Raw genomic sequence first — 27,024 nt, forward strand, 5'->3', positions numbered from 1 at the left:
CGGCGGTTTCAGGCGAAAGCGACTTGGCACTATGGGAGGTGGGTGTGGGGTGTTGCGAGTGAAGGAAGAGTGGACCCGAAGTGTAACCCCTGGCACAACGGGTGCGTGTTGGGACCATAACCCACTCTCTCCTATTCACTCAATGTCGTCTTTAGCAGCTTCCCCGTATAACTGCGCTCTGTTCTGCACCTCGCCTTCTCATCTGCTTCCGAAAAAAGCTTGGACATAAATATTTCACAGTGATATACTGGCCCAATGTGCACAGTCGAGTTGATACACTCGTGGAGATCTGCGTGGTCTTCTCCTGTTCTCTGTATCCCATGGTGAGGAGGGTAATGCTTGTCACTGGCCGCTCGGGTGTCATAGAAAAGTTTCAAAACAAAATGTTTGAATTATCTGCCAGTGGAGAGAGCCCGGTTCCTGGGGACGTGACAAACAGCAGCAGGGAGACTGAATGAGAAGCAGCTGTTCGAGAAACTCTTTGCCGCTAGCAATTCTTAGAGCAATCTCAAATGTATTTCATAGTGAGCACGTCTCAGGTCACTCAAGCGGTGTGGGGCATCATCGCGCGCCGGCTCGCTGGCTCGTTGGTCTAGGCGTATGATTCTCGCTTTGGGTGCCTTACTGTGATGAGTTGCGAGAGGTCCCGGGTTCAAATCCCGGACGAGCCCGAGGTTTTTCTAAAACTTGACTTGTGCAAAACTGCCTGATTAATTTTCTCAAAAAGCACCTTGGTGAAACGAGGTTGGGCTGTCTGGAGTACGGACAAGGCAGAAAACAGGGAAGTGAAATGGTTGGATGTCGTGTCGAACAGGTTGACGTGAGCTGTGCGGTGTTTGGGGAATGTCAGCAATGAAGGTAGATTGGAAAATTGGGACAGCTCTCCTCGGAGAACCGAAGTTTTCCAAGTCATGAGGGACCTAGAAACAGGAAATAATGTTGTGAAAATGTTCCCACACCTGAAAGGTCCACAACGATTCGGCAGAATTTTAAGGTCACCAGGAAAACAAGTAAAAATGACAGGAGGAAGAACGTTTTCGTACAGGGAGTGGTTAGTGTCAGTAAGTCCCTGTCGGACATTGACAAAGAGGAAGATTCAATGAACACAAAAGGGAATTCGGTGGTCACGTTCAGATGTGCAGATTTACGCTGAGAATGAAACGAATAGACACACGTTGACTGAAGTATAGAACCAGCAGAGCGAAGGTGGGCCGCATGGCCTCCGTCTGCGCTGCGACACATGTTGTGATTCAGTGTGAAATCACATCACAGTTCGACCAACAGAATGTGGGAATTTAGTAAAAACGTTTCTATTTACACAGCCTCCGTACGTCTGCGAAACAGCATATCACACGACAGCAGCGGAGGTCTTTGACATCAGTCTCGAACGTGCGAGCCGCGTGCCAGATGAAAAGCTGAATCGCTCTGTGGACAGGGCCTCAGAGCGTGGCAGCAGAGTGGCGCAGCGGGAGCGTGCTGGGCCCATAACCCAGAGGTCGATGGATCGAAACCATCCTCTGCTATTATTCAATGTCACCTCGAGCTGATTTCCTTTGGATCGGTGCTCTCTTCTGCCAGCTGCATACCCGAATGGCATGTAGCATATCGATGCACTCGCCAAATCCACTCCATGCAAGGTGCGTGGTTTTCGAGGTCTCAGTGGCATTCTGTTGTTCGGCGGTTTTTATTCTGAACTGGATCGCAAAACCAGTTCTCTGCGATGCCAATCAGCTGGTCAAGTTGAAACAAATGTCTTGCGGTTTCGTCCATTCCCTGCAGTAATTCGCTACCCTGGTTCAGACGTGAATGACAAGCATGTCAAAAACCTCATCACGACTCAGACACAGTTCCCCCACGATTAGGACGGATCCCACCGATTGTGAATAACCTCAGAGAGAGAGAGAGAGAGAGAGAGACAGGCAATCGGCGTGGATTCGATGGGTTGAACGGCTTGTGTCTACGCGAGAATGGTGCTACGTGTTTATGGCGTCCCACTGCCTGTCTCTGGGACAGAGAGGCTGAGGGAGCAAAACTGGTTCATTTTTAACCGTCCCTTCCGTGTTGGACTGCCTGCAGTCCCTCAGCTCAGGGCCGTGGGGAGGACTCTCAGTGAGTGAAGGTTTCACTCGGAGTCTCTTCATCTGGGACACTTGGGGCTCAGATGTTAACTGCTGCGCGGTAGCAACAAAGAAAGCGATGCCCACTTTGCTATAGACTTTCCGTAAGATTGCTGCGTGAAGACGATTTCTGAACACCAAGAAGGCTGCACAACAATGTGAATTTACCTGGGCGAAGAGTCCTCGGTGTCCATTTCTTTCTGTCCTGCCAGCACAGCATCTTTCCATCGCTCCGATAACAGACCTTTGGAGAAAGTTCACAATCAAAGTTGTTCATGTTCCCCGCATTAATGCAACTGACACCTCTCACCCCAACGGTTTCAGAGAGTGAGAGAGAGAGAGAGAGAGAGAGAGAGACTCTACCCGCCCCCACCCTACACCCCGCCCCCCCCCACCACCCCAGAACAACGTGCAAGTAGAAATAAATTGGTTTAATTATCGAGGAGTGGAGATAGTCCAGTTCCTGGGGATGAGACAAACATCATCGCCCCGGGACAAAATGACAAGCAGAAGTTCTGGAAACGCTTTGCTGCTTGCAATTCTTGGAGCAATGTGGAATGTACTTCACACTGAGCAACTTTCAGCTGGCTCAGAGTCTCCAATGTACATTGCTGTGTTTGCCGCCAGCTCAGAGAGAGAGAACAATAGGAAGGACGTAGGAGTGAATAACGATCCGCGTGAGAGGGCGAATAGCTGCTCATGGAGACTGTTAGTGGCTAACAATACGTAGTGTGTCATAGCCGACGAGGTGATAACAAGGAGTCGTTTGTGTGGTAGGGGTCAAGGACATGGGGGAGTTCAGGCCCTAAAGTTATGGAACTCGATATTGAAGACCGGAGGGCTGTCAGGTCTCCAAGTGGAAAATGAGTCGTTGTTCTTTCATCTGGAGCTAGAACACTGCTGCAAGCCTGAGACAGAGATGTTGGTCAGGGAACAGGGTGATGTGTTAAAGTGGCAGACAACCGCCAGGTCAGGGCCTTTTTCCTGCGGGCAGAACCGGGATGTTCTGCGAAGCAGTCACCCAGTTTATGCTTCATGCTACATTGGGGAAACGACACTGTGAGCAGCGAATGCAGTGGACTAGGTTGTGGCAAAAGTGCTGCTTCACCTGGCAGGTATGTTTGAGCCCTTGGATATTCAGGAGGGAGCCGGTAAATGGGCAGGTGTTACACATTCGGCGGTTTCAGGCGAAAGCGACTTGGCACTATGGGAGGTGGGTGTGGGGTGTTGCGAGTGAAGGAAGAGTGGACCCGAAGTGTAACCCCTGGCACAACGGGTGCGTGTTGGGACCATAACCCACTCTCTCCTATTCACTCAATGTCGTCTTTAGCAGCTTTCCCTTATAACTGCGCTCTGTTCTGCACCTCGCCTTCTCATCTGCTTCCGAAAAAAGCTTGGACATAAATATTTCACAGTGATATACTGGCCCAATGTGCACAGTCGAGTTGATACACTCGTGGAGATCTGCGTGGTCTTCTCCTGTTCTCTGTATCCCATGGTGAGGAGGGTAATGCTTGTCACTGGCCGCTCGGGTGTCATAGAAAAGTTTCAAAACAAAATGTTTGAATTATCTGCCAGTGGAGAGAGCCCGGTTCCTGGGGACGTGACAAACAGCAGCAGGGAGACTGAATGAGAAGCAGCTGTTCGAGAAACTCTTTGCCGCTAGCAATTCTTAGAGCAATCTCAAATGTATTTCATAGTGAGCACGTCTCAGGTCACTCAAGCGGTGTGGGGCATTCATCGCGCGCCGGCTCTCTGGCTCGTTGGTCTAGGCGTATGATTCTCGCTTTGGGTGCCGTACTGTGATGAGTTGCGAGAGGTCCCGGGTTCAAATCCCGGACGAGCCCGAGGTTTTTCTAAAACTTGACTTGTGCAAAACTGCCTGATTAATTTTCTCAAAAAGCACCTTGGTGAAACGAGGTTGGGCTGTCTGGAGTACGGACAAGGCAGAAAACAGGGAAGTGAAATGGTTGGATGTCGTGTCGAACAGGTTGACGTGAGCTGTGCGGTGTTTGGGGAATGTCAGCAATGAAGGTAGATTGGAAAATTGGGACAGCTCTCCTCGGAGAACCGAAGTTTTCCAAGTCATGAGGGACCTAGAAACAGGAAATAATGTTGTGAAAATGTTCCCACACCTGAAAGGTCCACAACGATTCGGCAGAATTTTAAGGTCACCAGGAAAACAAGTAAAAATGACAGGAGGAAGAACGTTTTCGTACAGGGAGTGGTTAGTGTCAGTAAGTCCCTGTCGGACATTGACAAAGAGGAAGATTCAATGAACACAAAAGGGAATTCGGTGGTCACGTTCAGATGTGCAGATTTACGCTGAGAATGAAACGAATAGACACACGTTGACTGAAGTATAGAACCAGCAGAGCGAAGGTGGGCCGCATGGCCTCCGTCTGCGCTGCGACACATGTTGTGATTCAGTGTGAAATCACATCACAGTTCGACCAACAGAATGTGGGAATTTAGTAAAAACGTTTCTATTTACACAGCCTCCGTACGTCTGCGAAACAGCATATCACACGACAGCAGCGGAGGTCTTTGACATCAGTCTCGAACGTGCGAGCCGCGTGCCAGATGAAAAGCTGAATCGCTCTGTGGACAGGGCTCAGAGCGTGGCAGCAGAGTGGCGCAGCGGGAGCGTGCTGGGCCCATAACCCAGAGGTCGATGGATCGAAACCATCCTCTGCTATTATTCAATGTCACCTCGAGCTGATTTCCTTTGGATCGGTGCTCTCTTCTGCCAGCTGCATACCCGAATGGCATGTAGCATATCGATGCACTCGCCAAATCCACTCCATGCAAGGTGCGTGGTTTTCGAGGTCTCAGTGGCATTCTGTTGTTCGGCGGTTTTTATTCTGAACTGGATCGCAAAACCAGTTCTCTGCGATGCCAATCAGCTGGTCAAGTTGAAACAAATGTCTTGCGGTTTCGTCCATTCCCTGCAGTAATTCGCTACCCTGGTTCAGACGTGAATGACAAGCATGTCAAAAACCTCATCACGACTCAGACACAGTTCCCCCACGATTAGGACGGATCCCACCGATTGTGAATAACCTCAGAGAGAGAGAGAGAGACAGGCAATCGGCGTGGATTCGATGGGTTGAACGGCTTGTGTCTACGCGAGAATGGTGCTACGTGTTTATGGCGTCCCACTGCCTGTCTCTGGGACAGAGAGGCTGAGGGAGCAAAACTGGTTCATTTTTAACCGTCCCTTCCGTGTTGGACTGCCTGCAGTCCCTCAGCTCAGGGCCGTGGGGAGGACTCTCAGTGAGTGAAGGTTTCACTCGGAGTCTCTTCATCTGGGACACTTGGGGCTCAGATGTTAACTGCTGCGCGGTAGCAACAAAGAAAGCGATGCCCACTTTGCTATAGACTTTCCGTAAGATTGCTGCGTGAAGACGATTTCTGAACACCAAGAAGGCTGCACAACAATGTGAATTTACCTGGGCGAAGAGTCCTCGGTGTCCATTTCTCTCTGTCCTTCCAGCACAGCATCTTTCCATCGCTCCGATAACAGACCTTTGGAGAAAGTTCACAATCAAAGTTGTTCATGTTCCCCGCATTAATGCAACTGACACCTCTCACCCCAACGGTTTCAGAGAGTGAGAGAGAGAGAGAGAGAGAGAGAGAGACTCTACCCGCCCCCACCCCAAACCCCCCCCCCCCCCACCCCCCCAGAACAACGTGCAAGTAGAAATAAATTGGTTTAATTATCGAGGAGTGGAGATAGTCCAGTTCCTGGGATGAGACAAACATCATCGCCCCGGGGACAAAATGACAAGCAGAAGTTCTGGAAACGCTTTGCTGCTTGCAATTCTTGGAGCAATGTGGAATGTACTTCACACTGAGCAACTTTCAGCTGGCTCAGAGTCTCCAATGTACATTGCTGTGTTTGCCGCCAGCTCAGAGAGAGAGAACAATAGGAAGGACGTAGGAGTGAATAACGATCCGCGTGAGAGGGCGAATAGCTGCTCATGGAGACTGTTAGTGGCTAACAATACGTAGTGTGTCATAGCCGACGAGGTGATAACAAGGAGTCGTTTGTGTGGTAGGGGTCAAGGACATGGGGAGTTCAGGCCCTAAAGTTATGGAACTCGATATTGAAGACCGGAGGGCTGTCAGGTCTCCAAGTGGAAAATGAGTCGTTGTTCTTTCATCTGGAGCTAGAACACTGCTGCAAGCCTGAGACAGAGATGTTGGTCAGGGAACAGGGTGATGTGTTAAAGTGGCAGACAACCGCCAGGTCAGGGCCTTTTTCCTGCGGGCAGAACCGGGATGTTCTGCGAAGCAGTCACCCAGTTTATGCTTCATGCTACATTGGGGAAACGACACTGTGAGCAGCGAATGCAGTGGACTAGGTTGTGGCAAAAGTGCTGCTTCACCTGGCAGGTATGTTTGAGCCCTTGGATATTCAGGAGGGAGCAGGTAAATGGGCAGGTGTTACACATTCGGCGGTTGCAGGCGAAAGCGACTTGGCACTATGGGAGGTGGGTGTGGGGTGTTGCGAGTGAAGGAAGAGTGGACCCGAAGTGTAACCCCTGGCACAACGGGTGCGTGTTGGGACCATAACCCACTCTCTCCTATTCACTCAATGTCGTCTTTAGCAGCTTTCCCGTATAACTGCGCTCTGTTCTGCACCTCGCCTTCTCATCTGCTTCCGAAAAAAGCTTGGACATAAATATTTCACAGTGATATACTGGCCCAATGTGCACAGTCGAGTTGATACACTCGTGGAGATCTGCGTGGTCTTCTCCTGTTCTCTGTATCCCATGGTGAGGAGGGTAATGCTTGTCACTGGCCGCTCGGGTGTCATAGAAAAGTTTCAAAACAAAATGGTTGAATTATCTGCCAGTGGAGAGAGCCCGGTTCCTGGGGACGTGACAAACAGCAGCAGGGAGACTGAATGAGAAGCAGCTGTTCGAGAAACTCTTTGCCGCTAGCAATTCTTAGAGCAATCTCAAATGTATTTCATAGTGAGCACGTCTCAGGTCACTCAAGCGGTGTGGGGCATTCATCGCGCGCCGGCTCGCTGGCTCGTTGGTCTAGGCGTATGATTCTCGCTTTGGGTGCCGTACTGTGATGAGTTGCGAGAGGTCCCGGGTTCAAATCCCGGACGAGCCCGAGGTTTTTCTAAAACTTGACTTGTGCAAAACTGCCTGATTAATTTTCTCAAAAAGCACCTTGGTGAAACGAGGTTGGGCTGTCTGGAGTACGGACAAGGCAGAAAACAGGGAAGTGAAATGGTTGGATGTCGTGTCGAACAGGTTGACGTGAGCTGTGCGGTGTTTGGGGAATGTCAGCAATGAAGGTAGATTGGAAAATTGGGACAGCTCTCCTCGGAGAACCGAAGTTTTCCAAGTCATGAGGGACCTAGAAACAGGAAATAATGTTGTGAAAATGTTCCCACACCTGAAAGGTCCACAACGATTCGGCAGAATTTTAAGGTCACCAGGAAAACAAGTAAAAGTGACAGGAGGAAGAACGTTTTCGTACAGGGAGTGGTTAGTGTCAGTAAGTCCCTGTCGGACATTGACAAAGAGGAAGATTCAATGAACACAAAAGGGAATTCGGTGGTCACGTTCAGATGTGCAGATTTACGCTGAGAATGAAACGAATAGACACACGTTGACTTAAGTATAGAACCAGCAGAGCGAAGGTGGGCCGCATGGCCTCCGTCTGCGCTGCGACACATGTTGTGATTCAGTGTGAAATCACATCACAGTTCGACCAACAGAATGTGGGAATTTAGTAAAAACGTTTCTATTTACACAGCCTCCGTACGTCTGCGAAACAGCATATCACACGACAGCAGCGGAGGTCTTTGACATCAGTCTCGAACGTGCGAGCCGCGTGCCAGATGAAAAGCTGAATCGCTCTGTGGACAGGGCTCAGAGCGTGGCAGCAGAGTGGCGCAGCGGGAGCGTGCTGGGCCCATAACCCAGAGGTCGATGGATCGAAACCATCCTCTGCTATTATTCAATGTCACCTCGAGCTGATTTCCTTTGGATCGGTGCTCTCTTCTGCCAGCTGCATACCCGAATGGCATGTAGCATATCGATGCACTCGCCAAATCCACTCCATGCAAGGTGCGTGGTTTTCGAGGTCTCAGTGGCATTCTGTTGTTCGGCGGTTTTTATTCTGAACTGGATCGCAAAACCAGTTCTCTGCGATGCCAATCAGCTGGTCAAGTTGAAACAAATGTCTTGCGGTTTCGTCCATTCCCTGCAGTAATTCGCTACCCTGGTTCAGACGTGAATGACAAGCATGTCAAAAACCTCATCACGACTCAGACACAGTTCCCCCACGATTAGGACGGATCCCACCGATTGTGAATAACCTCAGAGAGAGAGAGAGAGACAGGCAATCGGCGTGGATTCGATGGGTTGAACGGCTTGTGTCTACGCGAGAATGGTGCTACGTGTTTATGGCGTCCCACTGCCTGTCTCTGGGACAGAGAGGCTGAGGGAGCAAAACTGGTTCATTTTTAACCGTCCCTTCCGTGTTGGACTGCCTGCAGTCCCTCAGCTCAGGGCCGTGGGGAGGACTCTCAGTGAGTGAAGGTTTCACTCGGAGTCTCTTCATCTGGGACACTTGGGGCTCAGATGTTAACTGCTGCGCGGTAGCAACAAAGAAAGCGATGCCCACTTTGCAATAGACTTTCCGTAAGATTGCTGCGTGAAGACGATTCTGAACACCAAGAAGGCTGCACAACAATGTGAATTTACCTGGGCGAAGAGTCCTCGGTGTCCATTTCTCTCTGTCCTTCCAGCACAGCATCTTTCCATCGCTCCGATAACAGACCTTTGGAGAAAGTTCACAATCAAAGTTGTTCATGTTCCCCGCATTAATGCAACTGACACCTCTCACCCCAACGGTTTCAGAGAGTGAGAGAGAGAGAGAGAGAGAGAGACTCTACCCGCCCCCCCCCCAAACCCCGCCCCCCCCCCCCCCCACAACAACGTGCAAGTAGAAATAAATTGGTTTAATTATCGAGGAGTGGAGATAGTCCAGTTCCTGGGGATGAGACAAACATCATCGCCCCGGGGACAAAATGACAAGCAGAAGTTCTGGAAACGCTTTGCTGCTTGCAATTCTTGGAGCAATGTGGAATGTACTTCACACTGAGCAACTTTCAGCTGGCTCAGAGTCTCCAATGTACATTGCTGTGTTTTGCCGCCAGCTCAGAGAGAGAGAACAATAGGAAGGACGTAGGAGTGAATAACGATCCGCGTGAGAGGGCGAATAGCTGCTCATGGAGACTGTTAGTGGCTAACAATACGTAGTGTGTCATAGCAGACGAGGTGATAACAAGGAGTCGTTTGTGTGGTAGGGGTCAAGGACATGGGGGAGTTCAGGCCCTAAAGTTATGGAACTCGATATTGAAGACCGGAGGGCTGTCAGGTCTCCAAGTGGAAAATGAGTCGTTGTTCTTTCATCTGGAGCTAGAACACTGCTGCAAGCCTGAGACAGAGATGTTGGTCAGGGAACAGGGTGATGTGTTAAAGTGGCAGACAACCGCCAGGTCAGGGCCTTTTTCCTGCGGGCAGAACCGGGATGTTCAGCGAAGCAGTCACCCAGTTTATGCTTCATGCTACATTGGGGAAACGACACTGTGAGCAGCGAATGCAGTGGACTAGGTTGTGGCAAAAGTGCTGCTTCACCTGGCAGGTATGTTTGAGCCCTTGGATATTCAGGAGGGAGCAGGTAAATGGGCAGGTGTTACACATTCGGCGGTTGCAGGCGAAAGCGACTTGGCACTATGGGAGGTGGGTGTGGGGTGTTGCGAGTGAAGGAAGAGTGGACCCGAAGTGTAACCCCTGGCACAACGGGTGCGTGTTGGGACCATAACCCACTCTCTCCTATTCACTCAATGTCGTCTTTAGCAGCTTCCCCGTATAACTGCGCTCTGTTCTGCACCTCGCCTTCTCATCTGCTTCCGAAAAAAGCTTGGACATAAATATTTCACAGTGATATACTGGCCCAATGTGCACAGTCGAGTTGATACACTCGTGGAGATCTGCGTGGTCTTCTCCTGTTCTCTGTATCCCATGGTGAGGAGGGTAATGCTTGTCACTGGCCGCTCGGGTGTCATAGAAAAGTTTCAAAACAAAATGGTTGAATTATCTGCCAGTGGAGAGAGCCCGGTTCCTGGGGACGTGACAAACAGCAGCAGGGAGACTGAATGAGAAGCAGCTGTTCGAGAAACTCTTTGCCGCTAGCAATTCTTAGAGCAATCTCAAATGTATTTCATAGTGAGCACGTCTCAGGTCACTCAAGCGGTGTGGGGCATCATCGCGCGCCGGCTCGCTGGCTCGTTGGTCTAGGCGTATGATTCTCGCTTTGGGTGCCGTACTGTGATGAGTTGCGAGAGGTCCCGGGTTCAAATCCCGGACGAGCCCGAGGTTTTTCTAAAACTTGACTTGTGCAAAACTGCCTGATTAATTTTCTCAAAAAGCACCTTGGTGAAACGAGGTTGGGCTGTCTGGAGTACGGACAAGGCAGAAAACAGGGAAGTGAAATGGTTGGATGTAGTGTCGAACAGGTTGACGTGAGCTGTGCGGTGTTTGGGGAATGTCAGCAATGAAGGTAGATTGGAAAATTGGGACAGCTCTCCTCGGAGAACCGAAGTTTTCCAAGTCATGAGGGACCTAGAAACAGGAAATAATGTTGTGAAAATGTTCCCACACCTGAAAGGTCCACAACGATTCGGCAGAATTTTAAGGTCACCAGGAAAACAAGTAAAAATGACAGGAGGAAGAACGTTTTCGTACAGGGAGTGGTTAGTGTCAGTAAGTCCCTGTCGGACATTGACAAAGAGGAAGATTCAATGAACACAAAAGGGAATTCGGTGGTCACGTTCAGATGTGCAGATTTACGCTGAGAATGAAACGAATAGACACACGTTGACTGAAGTATAGAACCAGCAGAGCGAAGGTGGGCCGCATGGCCTCCGTCTGCGCTGCGACACATGTTGTGATTCAGTGTGAAATCACATCACAGTTCGACCAACAGAATGTGGGAATTTAGTAAAAACGTTTCTATTTACACAGCCTCCGTACGTCTGCGAAACAGCATATCACACGACAGCAGCGGAGGTCTTTGACATCAGTCTCGAACGTGCGAGCCGCGTGCCAGATTAAAAGCTGAATCGCTCTGTGGACAGGGCTCAGAGCGTGGCAGCAGAGTGGCGCAGCGGGAGCGTGCTGGGCCCATAACCCAGAGGTCGATGGATCGAAACCATCCTCTGCTATTATTCAATGTCACCTCGAGCTGATTTCCTTTGGATCGGTGCTCTCTTCTGCCAGCTGCATACCCGAATGGCATGTAGCATATCGATGGACAGGGCCTCAGAGCGTGGCAGCAGAGTGGCGCAGCGGGAGCGTGCTGGGCCCGTAACCCAGAGGTCGATGGATCGAAACCATCCTCTGCTATTATTCAATGTCACCTCGAGCTGATTTCCTTTGGTCGGTGCTCTCTTCTGCCAGCTGCATACCCGAATGGCATGTACTCGCCAAATCCACTCCATGCAAGGCGCGTGGTTTTAGAGGTCTCAGTGGCATTCTGTTGTTCGGCGGTTTTTATTCTGAACTGGATCGCAAAACCAGTTCTCTGCGATGCCAATCAGCTGGTCAAGTTGAAACAAATGTCTTGCGGTTTCGTCCATTCCCTGCAGTAATTCGCTACCCTGGTTCAGACGTGAATGACAAGCATGTCAAAAACCTCATCACGACTCAGACACAGTTCCCCCACGATTAGGACGGATCCCACCGATTGTGAATAACCTCAGAGAGAGAGAGAGAGAGAGAGACAGGCAATCGGCGTGGATTCGATGGGTTGAACGGCTTGTGTCTACGCGAGAATGGTGCTACGTGTTTATGGCGTCCCACTGCCTGTCTCTGGGACAGAGAGGCTGAGGGAGCAAAACTGGTTCATTTTTAACCGTCCCTTCCGTGTTGGACTGCCTGCAGTCCCTCAGCTCAGGGCCGTGGGGAGGACTCTCAGTGAGTGAAGGTTTCACTCGGAGTCTCTTCATCTGGGACACTTGGGGCTCAGATGTTAACTGCTGCGCGGTAGCAACAAAGAAAGCGATGCCCACTTTGCAATAGACTTTCCGTAAGATTGCTGCGTGAAGACGATTTCTGAACACCAAGAAGGCTGCACAACAATGTGAATTTACCTGGGCGAAGAGTCCTCGGTGTCCATTTCTCTCTGTCCTGCCAGCACAGCATCTTTCTATCGCTCCGATAACAGACCTTTGGAGAAAGTTCACAATCAAAGTTGTTCATCTTCCCCGCATTAATGCAACTGACACCTCTCACCCCAACGGTTTCAGAGAGTGAGAGAGAGAGAGAGAGAGAGAGAGACTCTACCCGCCCCCACCCTACACCCCGCACCCCCCCCCCCCCCAACCCCCAGAACAACGTGCAAGTAGAAATAAATTGGTTTAATTATCGAGGAGTGGAGATAGTCCAGTTCCTGGGGATGAGACAAACATCATCGCCCCGGGGACAAAATGACAAGCAGAAGTTCTGGAAACGCTTTGCTGCTTGCAATTCTTGGAGCAATGTGGAATGTACTTCACACTGAGCAACTTTCAGCTGGCTCAGAGTCTCCAATGTACATTGCTGTGTTTGCCGCCAGCTCAGAGAGAGAGAACAATAGGAAGGACGTAGGAGTGAATAACGATCCGCGTGAGAGGGCGAATAGCTGCTCATGGAGACTGTTAGTGGCTAACAATACGTAGTGTGTCATAGCAGACGAGGTGATAACAAGGAGTCGTTTGTGTGGTAGGGGTCAAGGACATGGGGGAGTTCAGGCCCTAAAGTTATGGAACTCGATATTGAAGACCGGAGGGCTGTCAGGTCTCCAAGTGGAAAATGAGTCGTTGTTCTTTCATCTGGAGCTAGAACACTGCTGCAAGCCTGAGACAGAGATGTTGGTCAGGGAACAGGGTGATGTGTTAAAGTGGCAGACAACCGCCAGGTCAGGGCCTTTTTCCTGCGGGCAGAACCGGGATGTTCTGCGAAGCAGTCACCCAGTTTATGCTTCATGCTACATTGGGGAAACGACACTGTGAGTAGCGAATGCAGTGGACTAGGTTGTGGCAAAAGTGCTGCTTCACCTGGCAGGTATGTTTGAGCCCTTGGATATTCAGGAGGGAGCAGGTAAATGGGCAGGTGTTACACATTCGGCGGTTGCAGGCGAAAGCGACTTGGCACTATGGGAGGTGGGTGTGGGGTGTTGCGAGTGAAGGAAGAGTGGACCCGAAGTGTAACCCCTGGCACAACGGGTGCGTGTTGGGACCATAACCCACTCTCTCCTATTCACTCAATGTCGTCTTTAGCAGCTTCCCCGTATAACTGCGCTCTGTTCTGCACCTCGCCTTCTCATCTGCTTCCGGAAAAAAGCTTGGACATAAATATTTCACAGTGATATACTGGCCCAATGTGCACAGTCGAGTTGATACACTCGTGGAGATCTGCGTGGTCTTCTCCTGTTCTCTGTATCCCATGGTGAGGAGGGTAATGCTTGTCACTGGCCGCTCGGGTGTCATAGAAAGTTTCAAAACAAAATGGTTGAATTGTCTGCCAGTGGAGAGAGCCCGGTTCCTGGGGACGTGACAAACAGCAGCAGGGAGACTGAATGAGAAGCAGCTGTTCGAGAAACTCTTTGCCGCTAGCAATTCTTAGAGCAATCTCAAATGTATTTCATAGTGAGCACGTCTCAGGTCACTCAAGCGGTGTGGGGCATTCATCGCGCGCCGGCTCTCTGGCTCGTTGGTCTAGGCGTATGATTCTCGCTTTGGGTGCCGTACTGTGATGAGTTGCGAGAGGTCCCGGGTTCAAATCCCGGACGAGCCCGACGTTTTTCTAAAACTTGACTTGTGCAAAACTGCCTGATTAATTTTCTCAAAAAGCACCTTGGTGAAACGAGGTTGGGCTGTCTGGAGTACGGACAAGGCAGAAAACAGGGAAGTGAAATGGTTGGATGTCGTGTCGAACAGGTTGACGTGAGCTGTGCGGTGTTTGGGGAATGTCAGCAATGAAGGTAGATTGGAAAATTGGGACAGCTCTCCTCGGAGAACCGAAGTTTTCCAAGTCATGAGGGACCTAGAAACAGGAAATAATGTTGTGAAAATGTTCCCACACCTGAAAGGTCCACAACGATTCGGCAGAATTTTAAGGTCACCAGGAAAACAAGTAAAAGTGACAGGAGGAAGAACGTTTTCGTACAGGGAGTGGTTAGTGTCAGTAAGTCCCTGTCGGACATTGACAAAGAGGAAGATTCAATGAACACAAAAGGGAATTCGGTGGTCACGTTCAGATGTGCAGATTTACGCTGAGAATGAAACGAATAGACACACGTTGACTTAAGTATAGAACCAGCAGAGCGAAGGTGGGCCGCATGGCCTCCGTCTGCGCTGCGACACATGTTGTGATTCAGTGTGAAATCACATCACAGTTCGACCAACAGAATGTGGGAATTTAGTAAAAACGTTTCTATTTACACAGCCTCCGTACGTCTGCGAAACAGCATATCACACGACAGCAGCGGAGGTCTTTGACATCAGTCTCGAACGTGCGAGCCGCGTGCCAGATTAAAAGCTGAATCGCTCTGTGGACAGGGCCTCAGAGCGTGGCAGCAGAGTGGCGCAGCGGGAGCGTGCTGGGCCCATAACCCAGAGGTCGATGGATCGAAACCATCCTCTGCTATTATTCAATGTCACCTCGAGCTGATTTCCTTTGGATCGGTGCTCTCTTCTGCCAGCTGCATACCCGAATGGCATGTACTCGCCAAATCCACTCCATGCAAGGTGCGTGGTTTTCGAGGTCTCAGTGGCATTCTGTTGTTCGGCGGTTTTTATTCTGAACTGGATCGCAAAACCAGTTCTCTGCGATGCCAATCAGCTGGTCAAGTTGAAACAAATGTCTTGCGGTTTCGTCCATTCCCTGCAGTAATTCGCTACCCTGGTTCAGACGTGAATGACAAGCATGTCAAAAACCTCATCACGACTCAGACACAGTTCCCCCACGATTAGGACGGATCCCACCGATTGTGAATAACCTCAGAGAGAGAGAGAGAGACAGGCAATCGGCGTGGATTCGATGGGTTGAACGGCTTGTGTCTACGCGAGAATGGTGCTACGTGTTTATGGCGTCCCACTGCCTGTCTCTGGGACAGAGAGGCTGAGGGAGCAAAACTGGTTCATTTTTAACCGTCCCTTCCGTGTTGGACTGCCTGCAGTCCCTCAGCTCAGGGCCGTGGGGAGGACTCTCAGTGAGTGAAGGTTTCACTCGGAGTCTCTTCATCTGGGACACTTGGGGCTCAGATGTTAACTGCTGCGCGGTAGCAACAAAGAAAGCGATGCCCACTTTGCAATAGACTTTCCGTAAGATTGCTGCGTGAAGACGATTCTGAACACCAAGAAGGCTGCACAACAATGTGAATTTACCTGGGCGAAGAGTCCTCGGTGTCCATTTCTCTCTGTCCTGCCAGCACAGCATCTTTCTATCGCTCCGATAACAGACCTTTGGAGAAAGTTCACAATCAAAGTTGTTCATCTTCCCCGCATTAATGCAACTGACACCTCTCACCCCAACGGTTTCAGAGAGTGAGAGAGAGAGAGAGAGAGAGAGAGACTCTACCCCCCCCCCCCCCTACCCCCGCACCCCCCCCCCCCCCAACCCCCAGAACAACGTGCAAGTAGAAATAAATTGGTTTAATTATCGAGGAGTGGAGATAGTCCAGTTCCTGGGGATGAGACAAACATCATCGCCCCGGGGACAAAATGACAAGCAGAAGTTCTGGAAACGCTTTGCTGCTTGCAATTCTTGGAGCAATGTGGAATGTACTTCACACTGAGCAACTTTCAGCTGGCTCAGAGTCTCCAATGTACATTGCTGTGTTTGCCGCCAGCTCAGAGAGAGAGAACAATAGGAAGGACGTAGGAGTGAATAACGATCCGCGTGAGAGGGCGAATAGCTGCTCATGGAGACTGTTAGTGGCTAACAATACGTAGTGTGTCATAGCAGACGAGGTGATAACAAGGAGTCGTTTGTGTGGTAGGGGTCAAGGACATGGGGGAGTTCAGGCCCTAAAGTTATGGAACTCGATATTGAAGACCGGAGGGCTGTCAGGTCTCCAAGTGGAAAATGAGTCGTTGTTCTTTCATCTGGAGCTAGAACACTGCTGCAAGCCTGAGACAGAGATGTTGGTCAGGGAACAGGGTGATGTGTTAAAGTGGCAGACAACCGCCAGGTCAGGGCCTTTTTCCTGCGGGCAGAACCGGGATGTTCAGCGAAGCAGTCACCCAGTTATGCTTCATGCTACATTGGGGAAACGACACTGTGAGTAGCGAATGCAGTGGACTAGGTTGTGGCAAAAGTGCTGCTTCACCTGGCAGGTATGTTTGAGCCCTTGGATATTCAGGAGGGAGCCGGTAAATGGGCAGGTGTTACACATTCGGCGGTTGCAGGCGAAAGCGACTTGGCACTATGGGAGGTGGGTGTGGGGTGTTGCGAGTGAAGGAAGAGTGGACCCGAAGTGTAACCCCTGGCACAACGGGTGCGTGTTGGGACCATAACCCACTCTCTCCTATTCACTCAATGTCGTCTTTAGCAGCTTCCCCGTATAACTGCGCTCTGTTCTGCACCTCGCCTTCTCATCTGCTTCCGAAAAAAGCTTGGACATAAATATTTCACAGTGATATACTGGCCCAATGTGCACAGTCGAGTTGATACACTCGTGGAGATCTGCGTGGTCTTCTCCTGTTCTCTGTATCCCATGGTGAGGAGGGTAATGCTTGTCACTGGCCGCTCGGGTGTCATAGAAAAGTTTCAAAACAAAATGGTTGAATTATCTGCCAGTGGAGAGAGCCCGGTTCCTGGGGACGTGACAAACAGCAGCAGGGAGACTGAATGAGAAGCAGCTGTTCGAGAAACTCTTTGCCGCTAGCAATTCTTAGAGCAATCTCAAATGTATTTCATAGTGAGCACGTCTCAGGTCACTCAAGCGGTGTGGGGCATTCATCGCGCGCCGGCTCTCTGGCTCGTTGGTCTAGGCGTATGATTCTCGCTTTGGGTGCCGTACTGTGATGAGTTGCGAGAGGTCCCGGTTCAAATCCCGGACGAGCCCGAGGTTTTCTAAAACTTGACTTGTGCAAAACTGCCTGATTAATTTTCTCAAAAAGCACCTTGGTGAAACGAGGTTGGGCTGTCTGGAGTACGGACAAGGCAGAAAACAGGGAAGTGAAATGGTTGGATGTAGTGTCGAACAGGTTGACGTGAGCTGTGCGGTGTTTGGGGAATGTCAGCAATGAAGGTAGATTGGAAAATTGGGACAGCTCTCCTCGGAGAACCGAAGTTTTCCAAGTCATGAGGGACCTAGAAACAGGAAATAATGTTGTGAAAATGTTCCCACACCTGAAAGGTCCACAACGATTCGGCAGAATTTTAAGGTCACCAGGAAAACAAGTAAAAGTGACAGGAGGAAGAACGTTTTCGTACAGGGAGTGGTTAGTGTCAGTAAGTCCCTGTCGGACATTGACAAAGAGGAAGATTCAATGAACACAAAAGGGAATTCGGTGGTCACGTTCAGATGTGCAGATTTACGCTGAGAATGAAACGAATAGACACACGTTGACTGAAGTATAGAACCAGCAGAGCGAAGGTGGGCCGCATGGCCTCCGTCTGCGCTGCGACACATGTTGTGATTCAGTGTGAAATCACATCACAGTTCGACCAACAGAATGTGGGAATTTAGTAAAAACGTTTCTATTTACACAGCCTCCGTACGTCTGCGAAACAGCATATCACACGACAGCAGCGGAGGTCTTTGACATCAGTCTCGAACGTGCGAGCCGCGTGCCAGATTAAAAGCTGAATCGCTCTGTGGACAGGGCCTCAGAGCGTGGCAGCAGAGTGGCGCAGCGGGAGCGTGCTGGGCCCATAACCCAGAGGTCGATGGATCGAAACCATCCTCTGCTATTATTCAATGTCACCTCGAGCTGATTTCCTTTGGATCGGTGCTCTCTTCTGCCAGCTGCATACCCGAATGGCATGTACTCGCCAAATCCACTCCATGCAAGGTGCGTGGTTTTCGAGGTCTCAGTGGCATTCTGTTGTTCGGCGGTTTTATTCTGAACTGGATCGCAAAACCAGTTCTCTGCGATGCCAATCAGCTGGTCAAGTTGAAACAAATGTCTTGCGGTTTCGTCCATTCCCTGCAGTAATTCGCTACCCTGGTTCAGACGTGAATGACAAGCATGTCAAAAACCTCATCACGACTCAGACACAGTTCCCCCACGATTAGGACGGATCCCACCGATTGTGAATAACCTCAGAGAGAGAGAGAGAGAGAGAGAGAGACAGGCAATCGGCGTGGATTCGATGGGTTGAACGGCTTGTGTCTACGCGAGAATGGTGCTACGTGTTTATGGCGTCCCACTGCCTGTCTCTGGGACAGAGAGGCTGAGGGAGCAAAACTGGTTCATTTTTAACCGTCCCTTCCGTGTTGGACTGCCTGCAGTCCCTCAGCTCAGGGCCGTGGGGAGGACTCTCAGTGAGTGAAGGTTTCACTCGGAGTCTCTTCATCTGGGACACTTGGGGCTCAGATGTTAACTGCTGCGCGGTAGCAACAAAGAAAGCGATGCCCACTTTGCAATAGACTTTCCGTAAGATTGCTGCGTGAAGACGATTTCTGAACACCAAGAAGGCTGCACAACAATGTGAATTTACCTGGCGAAGAGTCCTCGGTGTCCATTTCTCTCTGTCCTGCCAGCACAGCATCTTTCTATCGCTCCGATAACAGACCTTTGGAGAAAGTTCACAATCAAAGTTGTTCATCTTCCCCGCATTAATGCAACTGACACCTCTCACCCCAACGGTTTCAGAGAGTGAGAGAGAGAGAGAGAGAGAGAGAGACTCTACCCGCCCCCACCCTACACCCCGCACCCCCCCCCCCCCCCACCCCCAGAACAACGTGCAAGTAGAAATAAATTGGTTTAATTATCGAGGAGTGGAGATAGTCCAGTTCCTGGGGATGAGACAAACATCATCGCCCCGGGGACAAAATGACAAGCAGAAGTTCTGGAAACGCTTTGCTGCTTGCAATTCTTGGAGCAATGTGGAATGTACTTCACACTGAGCAACTTTCAGCTGGCTCAGAGTCTCCAATGTACATTGCTGTGTTTTGCCGCCAGCTCAGAGAGAGAGAACAATAGGAAGGACGTAGGAGTGAATAACGATCCGCGTGAGAGGGCGAATAGCTGCTCATGGAGACTGTTAGTGGCTAACAATACGTAGTGTGTCATAGCAGACGAGGTGATAACAAGGAGTCGTTTGTGTGGTAGGGGTCAAGGACATGGGGGAGTTCAGGCCCTAAAGTTATGGAACTCGATATTGAAGACCGGAGGGCTGTCAGGTCTCCAAGTGGAAAATGAGTCGTTGTTCTTTCATCTGGAGCTAGAACACTGCTGCAAGCCTGAGACAGAGATGTTGGTCAGGGAACAGGGTGATGTGTTAAAGTGGCAGACAACCGCCAGGTCAGGGCCTTTTTCCTGCGGGCAGAACCGGGATGTTCAGCGAAGCAGTCACCCAGTTTATGCTTCATGCTACATTGGGGAAACGACACTGTGAGTAGCGAATGCAGTGGACTAGGTTGTGGCAAAAGTGCTGCTTCACCTGGCAGGTATGTTTGAGCCCTTGGATATTCAGGAGGGAGCAGGTAAATGGGCAGGTGTTACACATTCGGCGGTTGCAGGCGAAAGCGACTTGGCACTATGGGAGGTGGGTGTGGGGTGTTGCGAGTGAAGGAAGAGTGGACCCGAAGTGTAACCCCTGGCACAACGGGTGCGTGTTGGGACCATAACCCATCTCTCCTATTCACTCAATGTCGTCTTTAGCAGCTTCCCCGTATAACTGCGCTCTGTTCTGCACCTCGCCTTCTCATCTGCTTCCGGAAAAAAGCTTGGACATAAATATTTCACAGTGATATACTGGCCCAATGTGCACAGTCGAGTTGATACACTCGTGGAGATCTGCGTGGTCTTCTCCTGTTCTCTGTATCCCATGGTGAGGAGGGTAATGCTTGTCACTGGCCGCTCGGGTGTCATAGAAGAGTTTCAAAACAAAATGGTTGAATTATCTGCCAGTGGAGAGAGCCCGGTTCCTGGGGACGTGACAAACAGCAGCAGGGAGACTGAATGAGAAGCAGCTGTTCGAGAAACTCTTTGCCGCTAGCAATTCTTAGAGCAATCTCAAATGTATTTCATAGTGAGCACGTCTCAGGTCACTCAAGCGGTGTGGGGCATCATCGCGCGCCGGCTCGCTGGCTCGTTGGTCTAGGCGTATGATTCTCGCTTTGGGTGCCGTACTGTGATGAGTTGCGAGAGGTCCCGGTTCAAATCCCGGACGAGCCCGACGTTTTTCTAAAACTTGACTTGTGCAAAACTGCCTGATTAATTTTCTCAAAAAGCACCTTGGTGAAACGAGGTTGGGCTGTCTGGAGTACGGACAAGGCAGAAAACAGGGAAGTGAAATGGTTGGATGTAGTGTCGAACAGGTTGACGTGAGCTGTGCGGTGTTTGGGGAATGTCAGCAATGAAGGTAGATTGGAAAATTGGGACAGCTCTCCTCGGAGAACCGAAGTTTTCCAAGTCATGAGGGACCTAGAAACAGGAAATAATGTTGTGAAAATGTTCCCACACCTGAAAGGTCCACAACGATTCGGCAGAATTTTAAGGTCACCAGGAAAACAAGTAAAAGTGACAGGAGGAAGAACGTTTTCGTACAGGGAGTGGTTAGTGTCAGTAAGTCCCTGTCGGACATTGACAAAGAGGAAGATTCAATGAACACAAAAGGGAATTCGGTGGTCACGTTCAGATGTGCAGATTTACGCTGAGAATGAAACGAATAGACACACGTTGACTTAAGTATAGAACCAGCAGAGCGAAGGTGGGGCCGCATGGCCTCCGTCTGCGCTGCGACACATGTTGTGATTCAGTGTGAAATCACATCACAGTTCGACCAACAGAATGTGGGAATTTAGTAAAAACGTTTCTATTTACACAGCCTCCGTACGTCTGCGAAACAGCATATCACACGACAGCAGCGGAGGTCTTTGACATCAGTCTCGAACGTGCGAGCCGCGTGCCAGATTAAAAGCTGAATCGCTCTGTGGACAGGGCTCAGAGCGTGGCAGCAGAGTGGCGCAGCGGGAGCGTGCTGGGCCCATAACCCAGAGGTCGATGGATCGAAACCATCCTCTGCTATTATTCAATGTCACCTCGAGCTGATTTCCTTTGGATCGGTGCTCTCTTCTGCCAGCTGCATACCCGAATGGCATGTACTCGCCAAATCCACTCCATGCAAGGCGCGTGGTTTTAGAGGTCTCAGTGGCATTCTGTTGTTCGGCGGTTTTTATTCTGAACTGGATCGCAAAACCAGTTCTCTGCGATGCCAATCAGCTGGTCAAGTTGAAACAAATGTCTTGCGGTTTCGTCCATTCCCTGCAGTAATTCGCTACCCTGGTTCAGACGTGAATGACAAGCATGTCAAAAACCTCATCACGACTCAGACACAGTTCCCCCACGATTAGGACGGATCCCACCGATTGTGAATAACCTCAGAGAGAGAGAGAGAGAGAGAGAGAGACAGGCAATCGGCGTGGATTCGATGGGTTGAACGGCTTGTGTCTACGCGAGAATGGTGCTACGTGTTTATGGCGTCCCACTGCCTGTCTCTGGGACAGAGAGGCTGAGGGAGCAAAACTGGTTCATTTTTAACCGTCCCTTCCGTGTTGGACTGCCTGCAGTCCCTCAGCTCAGGGCCGTGGGGAGGACTCTCAGTGAGTGAAGGTTTCACTCGGAGTCTCTTCATCTGGGACACTTGGGGCTCAGATGTTAACTGCTGCGCGGTAGCAACAAAGAAAGCGATGCCCACTTTGCAATAGACTTTCCGTAAGATTGCTGCGTGAAGACGATTTCTGAACACCAAGAAGGCTGCACAACAATGTGAATTTACCTGGGCGAAGAGTCCTCGGTGTCCATTTCTCTCTGTCCTTCCAGCACAGCATCTTTCCATCGCTCCGATAACAGACCTTTGGAGAAAGTTCACAATCAAAGTTGTTCATGTTCCCCGCATTAATGCAACTGACACCTCTCACCCCAACGGTTTCAGAGAGTGAGAGAGAGAGAGAGAGAGAGAGAGACTCTACCCGCCCCCACCCTACACCCCGCACCACCCCCCCCCCCCACCCCCAGAACAACGTGCAAGTAGAAATAAATTGGTTTAATTATCGAGGAGTGGAGATAGTCCAGTTCCTGGGGATGAGACAAACATCATCGCCCCGGGGACAAAATGACAAGCAGAAGTTCTGGAAACGCTTTGCTGCTTGCAATTCTTGGAGCAATGTGGAATGTACTTCACACTGAGCAACTTTCAGCTGGCTCAGAGTCTCCAATGTACATTGCTGTGTTTGCCGCCAGCTCAGAGAGAGAGAACAATAGGAAGGACGTAGGAGTGAATAACGATCCGCGTGAGAGGGCGAATAGCTGCTCATGGAGACTGTTAGTGGCTAACAATACGTAGTGTGTCATAGCAGACGAGGTGATAACAAGGAGTCGTTTGTGTGGTAGGGGTCAAGGACATGGGGGAGTTCAGGCCCTAAAGTTATGGAACTCGATATTGAAGACCGGAGGGCTGTCAGGTCTCCAAGTGGAAAATGAGTCGTTGTTCTTTCATCTGGAGCTAGAACACTGCTGCAAGCCTGAGACAGAGATGTTGGTCAGGGAACAGGGTGATGTGTTAAAGTGGCAGACAACCGCCAGGTCAGGGCCTTTTTCCTGCGGGCAGAACCGGGATGTTCAGCGAAGCAGTCACCCAGTTTATGCTTCATGCTACATTGGGGAAACGACACTGTGAGTAGCGAATGCAGTGGACTAGGTTGTGGCAAAAGTGCTGCTTCACCTGGCAGGTATGTTTGAGCCCTTGGATATTCAGGAGGGAGCAGGTAAATGGGCAGGTGTTACACATTCGGCGGTTTCAGGCGAAAGCGACTTGGCACTATGGGAGGTGGGTGTGGGGTGTTGCGAGTGAAGGAAGAGTGGACCCGAAGTGTAACCCCTGGCACAACGGTGCGTGTTGGGACCATAACCCACTCTCTCCTATTCACTCAATGTCGTCTTTAGCAGCTTCCCCGTATAACTGCGCTCTGTTCTGCACCTCGCCTTCTCATCTGCTTCCGGAAAAAAGCTTGGACATAAATATTTCACAGTGATATACTGGCCCAATGTGCACAGTCGAGTTGATACACTCGTGGAGATCTGCGTGGTCTTCTCCTGTTCTCTGTATCCCATGGTGAGGAGGGTAATGCTTGTCACTGGCCGCTCGGGTGTCATAGAAGAGTTTCAAAACAAAATGGTTGAATTATCTGCCAGTGGAGAGAGCCCGGTTCCTGGGGACGTGACAAACAGCAGCAGGGAGACTGAATGAGAAGCAGCTGTTCGAGAAACTCTTTGCCGCTAGCAATTCTTAGAGCAATCTCAAATGTATTTCATAGTGAGCACGTCTCAGGTCACTCAAGCGGTGTGGGGCATTCATCGCGCGCCGGCTCGCTGGCTCGTTGGTCTAGGCGTATGATCTCGCTTTGGGTGCCGTACTGTGATGAGTTGCGAGAGGTCCGGGTTCAAATCCCGGACGAGCCCGACGTTTTTCTAAAACTTGACTTGTGCAAAACTGCCTGATTAATTTTCTCAAAAAGCACCTTGGTGAAACGAGGTTGGGCTGTCTGGAGTACGGACAAGGCAGAAAACAGGGAAGTGAAATGGTTGGATGTAGTGTCGAACAGGTTGACGTGAGCTGTGCGGTGTTTGGGGAATGTCAGCAATGAAGGTAGATTGGAAAATTGGGACAGCTCTCCTCGGAGAACCGAAGTTTTCCAAGTCATGAGGGACCTAGAAACAGGAAATAATGTTGTGAAAATGTTCCCACACCTGAAAGGTCCACAACGATTCGGCAGAATTTTAAGGTCACCAGGAAAACAAGTAAAAGTGACAGGAGGAAGAACGTTTTCGTACAGGGAGTGGTTAGTGTCAGTAAGTCCCTGTCGGACATTGACAAAGAGGAAGATTCAATGAACACAAAAGGGAATTCGGTGGTCACGTTCAGATGTGCAGATTTACGCTGAGAATGAAACGAATAGACACACGTTGACTTAAGTATAGAACCAGCAGAGCGAAGGTGGGCCGCATGGCCTCCGTCTGCGCTGCGACACATGTTGTGATTCAGTGTGAAATCACATCACAGTTCGACCAACAGAATGTGGGAATTTAGTAAAAAACGTTTCTATTTACACAGCCTCCGTACGTCTGCGAAACAGCATATCACACGACAGCAGCGGAGGTCTTTGACATCAGTCTCGAACGTGCGAGCCGCGTGCCAGATTAAAAGCTGAATCGCTCTGTGGACAGGGCTCAGAGCGTGGCAGCAGAGTGGCGCAGCGGGAGCGTGCTGGGCCCATAACCCAGAGGTCGATGGATCGAAACCATCCTCTGCTATTATTCAATGTCACCTCGAGCTGATTTCCTTTGGATCGGTGCTCTCTTCTGCCAGCTGCATACCCGAATGGCATGTACTCGCCAAATCCACTCCATGCAAGGTGCGTGGTTTTCGAGGTCTCAGTGGCATTCTGTTGTTCGGCGGTTTTTATTCTGAACTGGATCGCAAAACCAGTTCTCTGCGATGCCAATCAGCTGGTCAAGTTGAAACAAATGTCTTGCGGTTTCGTCCATTCCCTGCAGTAATTCGCTACCCTGGTTCAGACGTGAATGACAAGCATGTCAAAAACCTCATCACGACTCAGACACAGTTCCCCACGATTAGGACGGATCCCACCGATTGTGAATAACCTCAGAGAGAGAGAGAGAGAGAGAGAGAGACAGGCAATCGGCGTGGATTCGATGGGTTGAACGGCTTGTGTCTACGCGAGAATGGTGCTACGTGTTTATGGCGTCCCACTGCCTGTCTCTGGGACAGAGAGGCTGAGGGAGCAAAACTGGTTCATTTTTAACCGTCCCTTCCGTGTTGGACTGCCTGCAGTCCCTCAGCTCAGGGCCGTGGGGAGGACTCTCAGTGAGTGAAGGTTTCACTCGGAGTCTCTTCATCTGGGACACTTGGGCTCAGATGTTAACTGCTGCGCGGTAGCAACAAAGAAAGCGATGCCCACTTTGCAATAGACTTTCCGTAAGATTGCTGCGTGAAGACGATTTCTGAACACCAAGAAGGCTGCACAACAATGTGAATTTACCTGGCGAAGAGTCCTCGGTGTCCATTTCTCTCTGTCCTGCCAGCACAGCATCTTTCTATCGCTCCGATAACAGACCTTTGGAGAAAGTTCACAATCAAAGTTGTTCATCTTCCCCGCATTAATGCAACTGACACCTCTCACCCCAACGGTTTCAGAGAGTGAGAGAGAGAGAGAGAGAGAGAGAGACTCTACCCGCCCCCACCCTACACCCCCGCACCCCACCCCCCCCCCAACCCCCAGAACAACGTGCAAGTAGAAATAAATTGGTTTAATTATCGAGGAGTGGAGATAGTCCAGTTCCTGGGGATGAGACAAACATCATCGCCCCGGGGACAAAATGACAAGCAGAAGTTCTGGAAACGCTTTGCTGCTTGCAATTCTTGGAGCAATGTGGAATGTACTTCACACTGAGCAACTTTCAGCTGGCTCAGAGTCTCCAATGTACATTGCTGTGTTTGCCGCCAGCTCAGAGAGAGAGAACAATAGGAAGGACGTAGGAGTGAATAACGATCCGCGTGAGAGGGCGAATAGCTGCTCATGGAGACTGTTAGTGGCTAACAATACGTAGTGTGTCATAGCAGACGAGGTGATAACAAGGAGTCGTTTGTGTGGTAGGGGTCAAGGACATGGGGGAGTTCAGGCCCTAAAGTTATGGAACTCGATATTGAAGACCGGAGGGCTGTCAGGTCTCCAAGTGGAAAATGAGTGTTGTTCTTTCATCTGGAGCTAGAACACTGCTGCAAGCCTGAGACAGAGATGTTGGTCAGGGAACAGGGTGATGTGTTAAAGTGGCAGACAACCGCCAGGTCAGGGCCTTTTTCCTGCGGGCAGAACCGGGATGTTCAGCGAAGCAGTCACCCAGTTTATGCTTCATGCTACATTGGGGAAACGACACTGTGAGTAGCGAATGCAGTGGACTAGGTTGTGGCAAAAGTGCTGCTTCACCTGGCAGGTATGTTTGAGCCCTTGGATATTCAGGAGGGAGCAGGTAAATGGGCAGGTGTTACACATTCGGCGGTTGCAGGCGAAAGCGACTTGGCACTATGGGAGGTGGGTGTGGGGTGTTGCGAGTGAAGGAAGAGTGGACCCGAAGTGTAACCCCTGGCACAACGGGTGCGTGTTGGGACCATAACCCATCTCTCCTATTCACTCAATGTCGTCTTTAGCAGCTTCCCGTATAACTGCGCTCTGTTCTGCACCTCGCCTTCTCATCTGCTTCCGGAAAAAAAGCTTGGACATAAATATTTCACAGTGATATACTGCCCAATGTGCACAGTCGAGTTGATACACTCGTGGAGATCTGCGTGTCTTCTCCTGTTCTCTGTATCCCATGGGAGAGAGGGAAATGCTGTCACTGGCCGCTCGGGTGTCATAGAAGAGTTTCAAACAAAATGGTTGAATTATCTGCCAGTGGAGAGAGCCCGGTTCTGGGGACGTGACAAACAGCAGCAGGGAGACTGAATGAGAAGCAGCTGTTCGAGAAACTCTTTGCCGCTAGCAATTCTTAGAGCAATCTCAAATGTATTTCATAGTGAGCACGTCTCAGGTCACTCAAGCGGTGTGGGGCATTCATCGCGCGCCGGCTCGCTTGGCT

General features: G+C 50.4%; 8 non-coding genes across 8 annotated transcripts; all 8 read left to right on the top strand.

Annotated features, from left to right (window-relative positions):
- The first annotated feature begins 1,451 nt into the window (after positions 1–1,451).
- trnam-cau (transfer RNA methionine (anticodon CAU)) lies at positions 1,452–1,523 on the top strand. The gene has a single exon. It is a non-coding gene; the product is annotated as a tRNA-Met (tRNA).
- Positions 1,524–4,743: 3,220 nt separating this feature from the next.
- trnam-cau (transfer RNA methionine (anticodon CAU)) lies at positions 4,744–4,815 on the top strand. The gene has a single exon. It is a non-coding gene; the product is annotated as a tRNA-Met (tRNA).
- Positions 4,816–8,026: 3,211 nt separating this feature from the next.
- On the top strand, positions 8,027–8,098 carry trnam-cau (transfer RNA methionine (anticodon CAU)). Its single transcript has one exon. It is a non-coding gene; the product is annotated as a tRNA-Met (tRNA).
- A 3,206-nt stretch (positions 8,099–11,304) lies between these two features.
- On the top strand, positions 11,305–11,376 carry trnam-cau (transfer RNA methionine (anticodon CAU)). Its single transcript has one exon. It is a non-coding gene; the product is annotated as a tRNA-Met (tRNA).
- Positions 11,377–14,767: 3,391 nt separating this feature from the next.
- trnam-cau (transfer RNA methionine (anticodon CAU)) lies at positions 14,768–14,839 on the top strand. Its single transcript has one exon. It is a non-coding gene; the product is annotated as a tRNA-Met (tRNA).
- Positions 14,840–18,040: 3,201 nt separating this feature from the next.
- Positions 18,041–18,112, top strand: trnam-cau (transfer RNA methionine (anticodon CAU)). Its single transcript has one exon. It is a non-coding gene; the product is annotated as a tRNA-Met (tRNA).
- Positions 18,113–21,324: 3,212 nt separating this feature from the next.
- trnam-cau (transfer RNA methionine (anticodon CAU)) lies at positions 21,325–21,396 on the top strand. The gene has a single exon. It is a non-coding gene; the product is annotated as a tRNA-Met (tRNA).
- A 3,213-nt stretch (positions 21,397–24,609) lies between these two features.
- trnam-cau (transfer RNA methionine (anticodon CAU)) lies at positions 24,610–24,681 on the top strand. The gene has a single exon. It is a non-coding gene; the product is annotated as a tRNA-Met (tRNA).
- The last annotated feature ends 2,343 nt before the right edge of the window (positions 24,682–27,024 follow it).

This window comes from Hemiscyllium ocellatum, unplaced genomic scaffold (genome assembly GCF_020745735.1).
Source record: "Hemiscyllium ocellatum isolate sHemOce1 unplaced genomic scaffold, sHemOce1.pat.X.cur. scaffold_1503_pat_ctg1, whole genome shotgun sequence".
Taxonomy (NCBI): Eukaryota; Metazoa; Chordata; class Chondrichthyes; order Orectolobiformes; family Hemiscylliidae; genus Hemiscyllium; species Hemiscyllium ocellatum.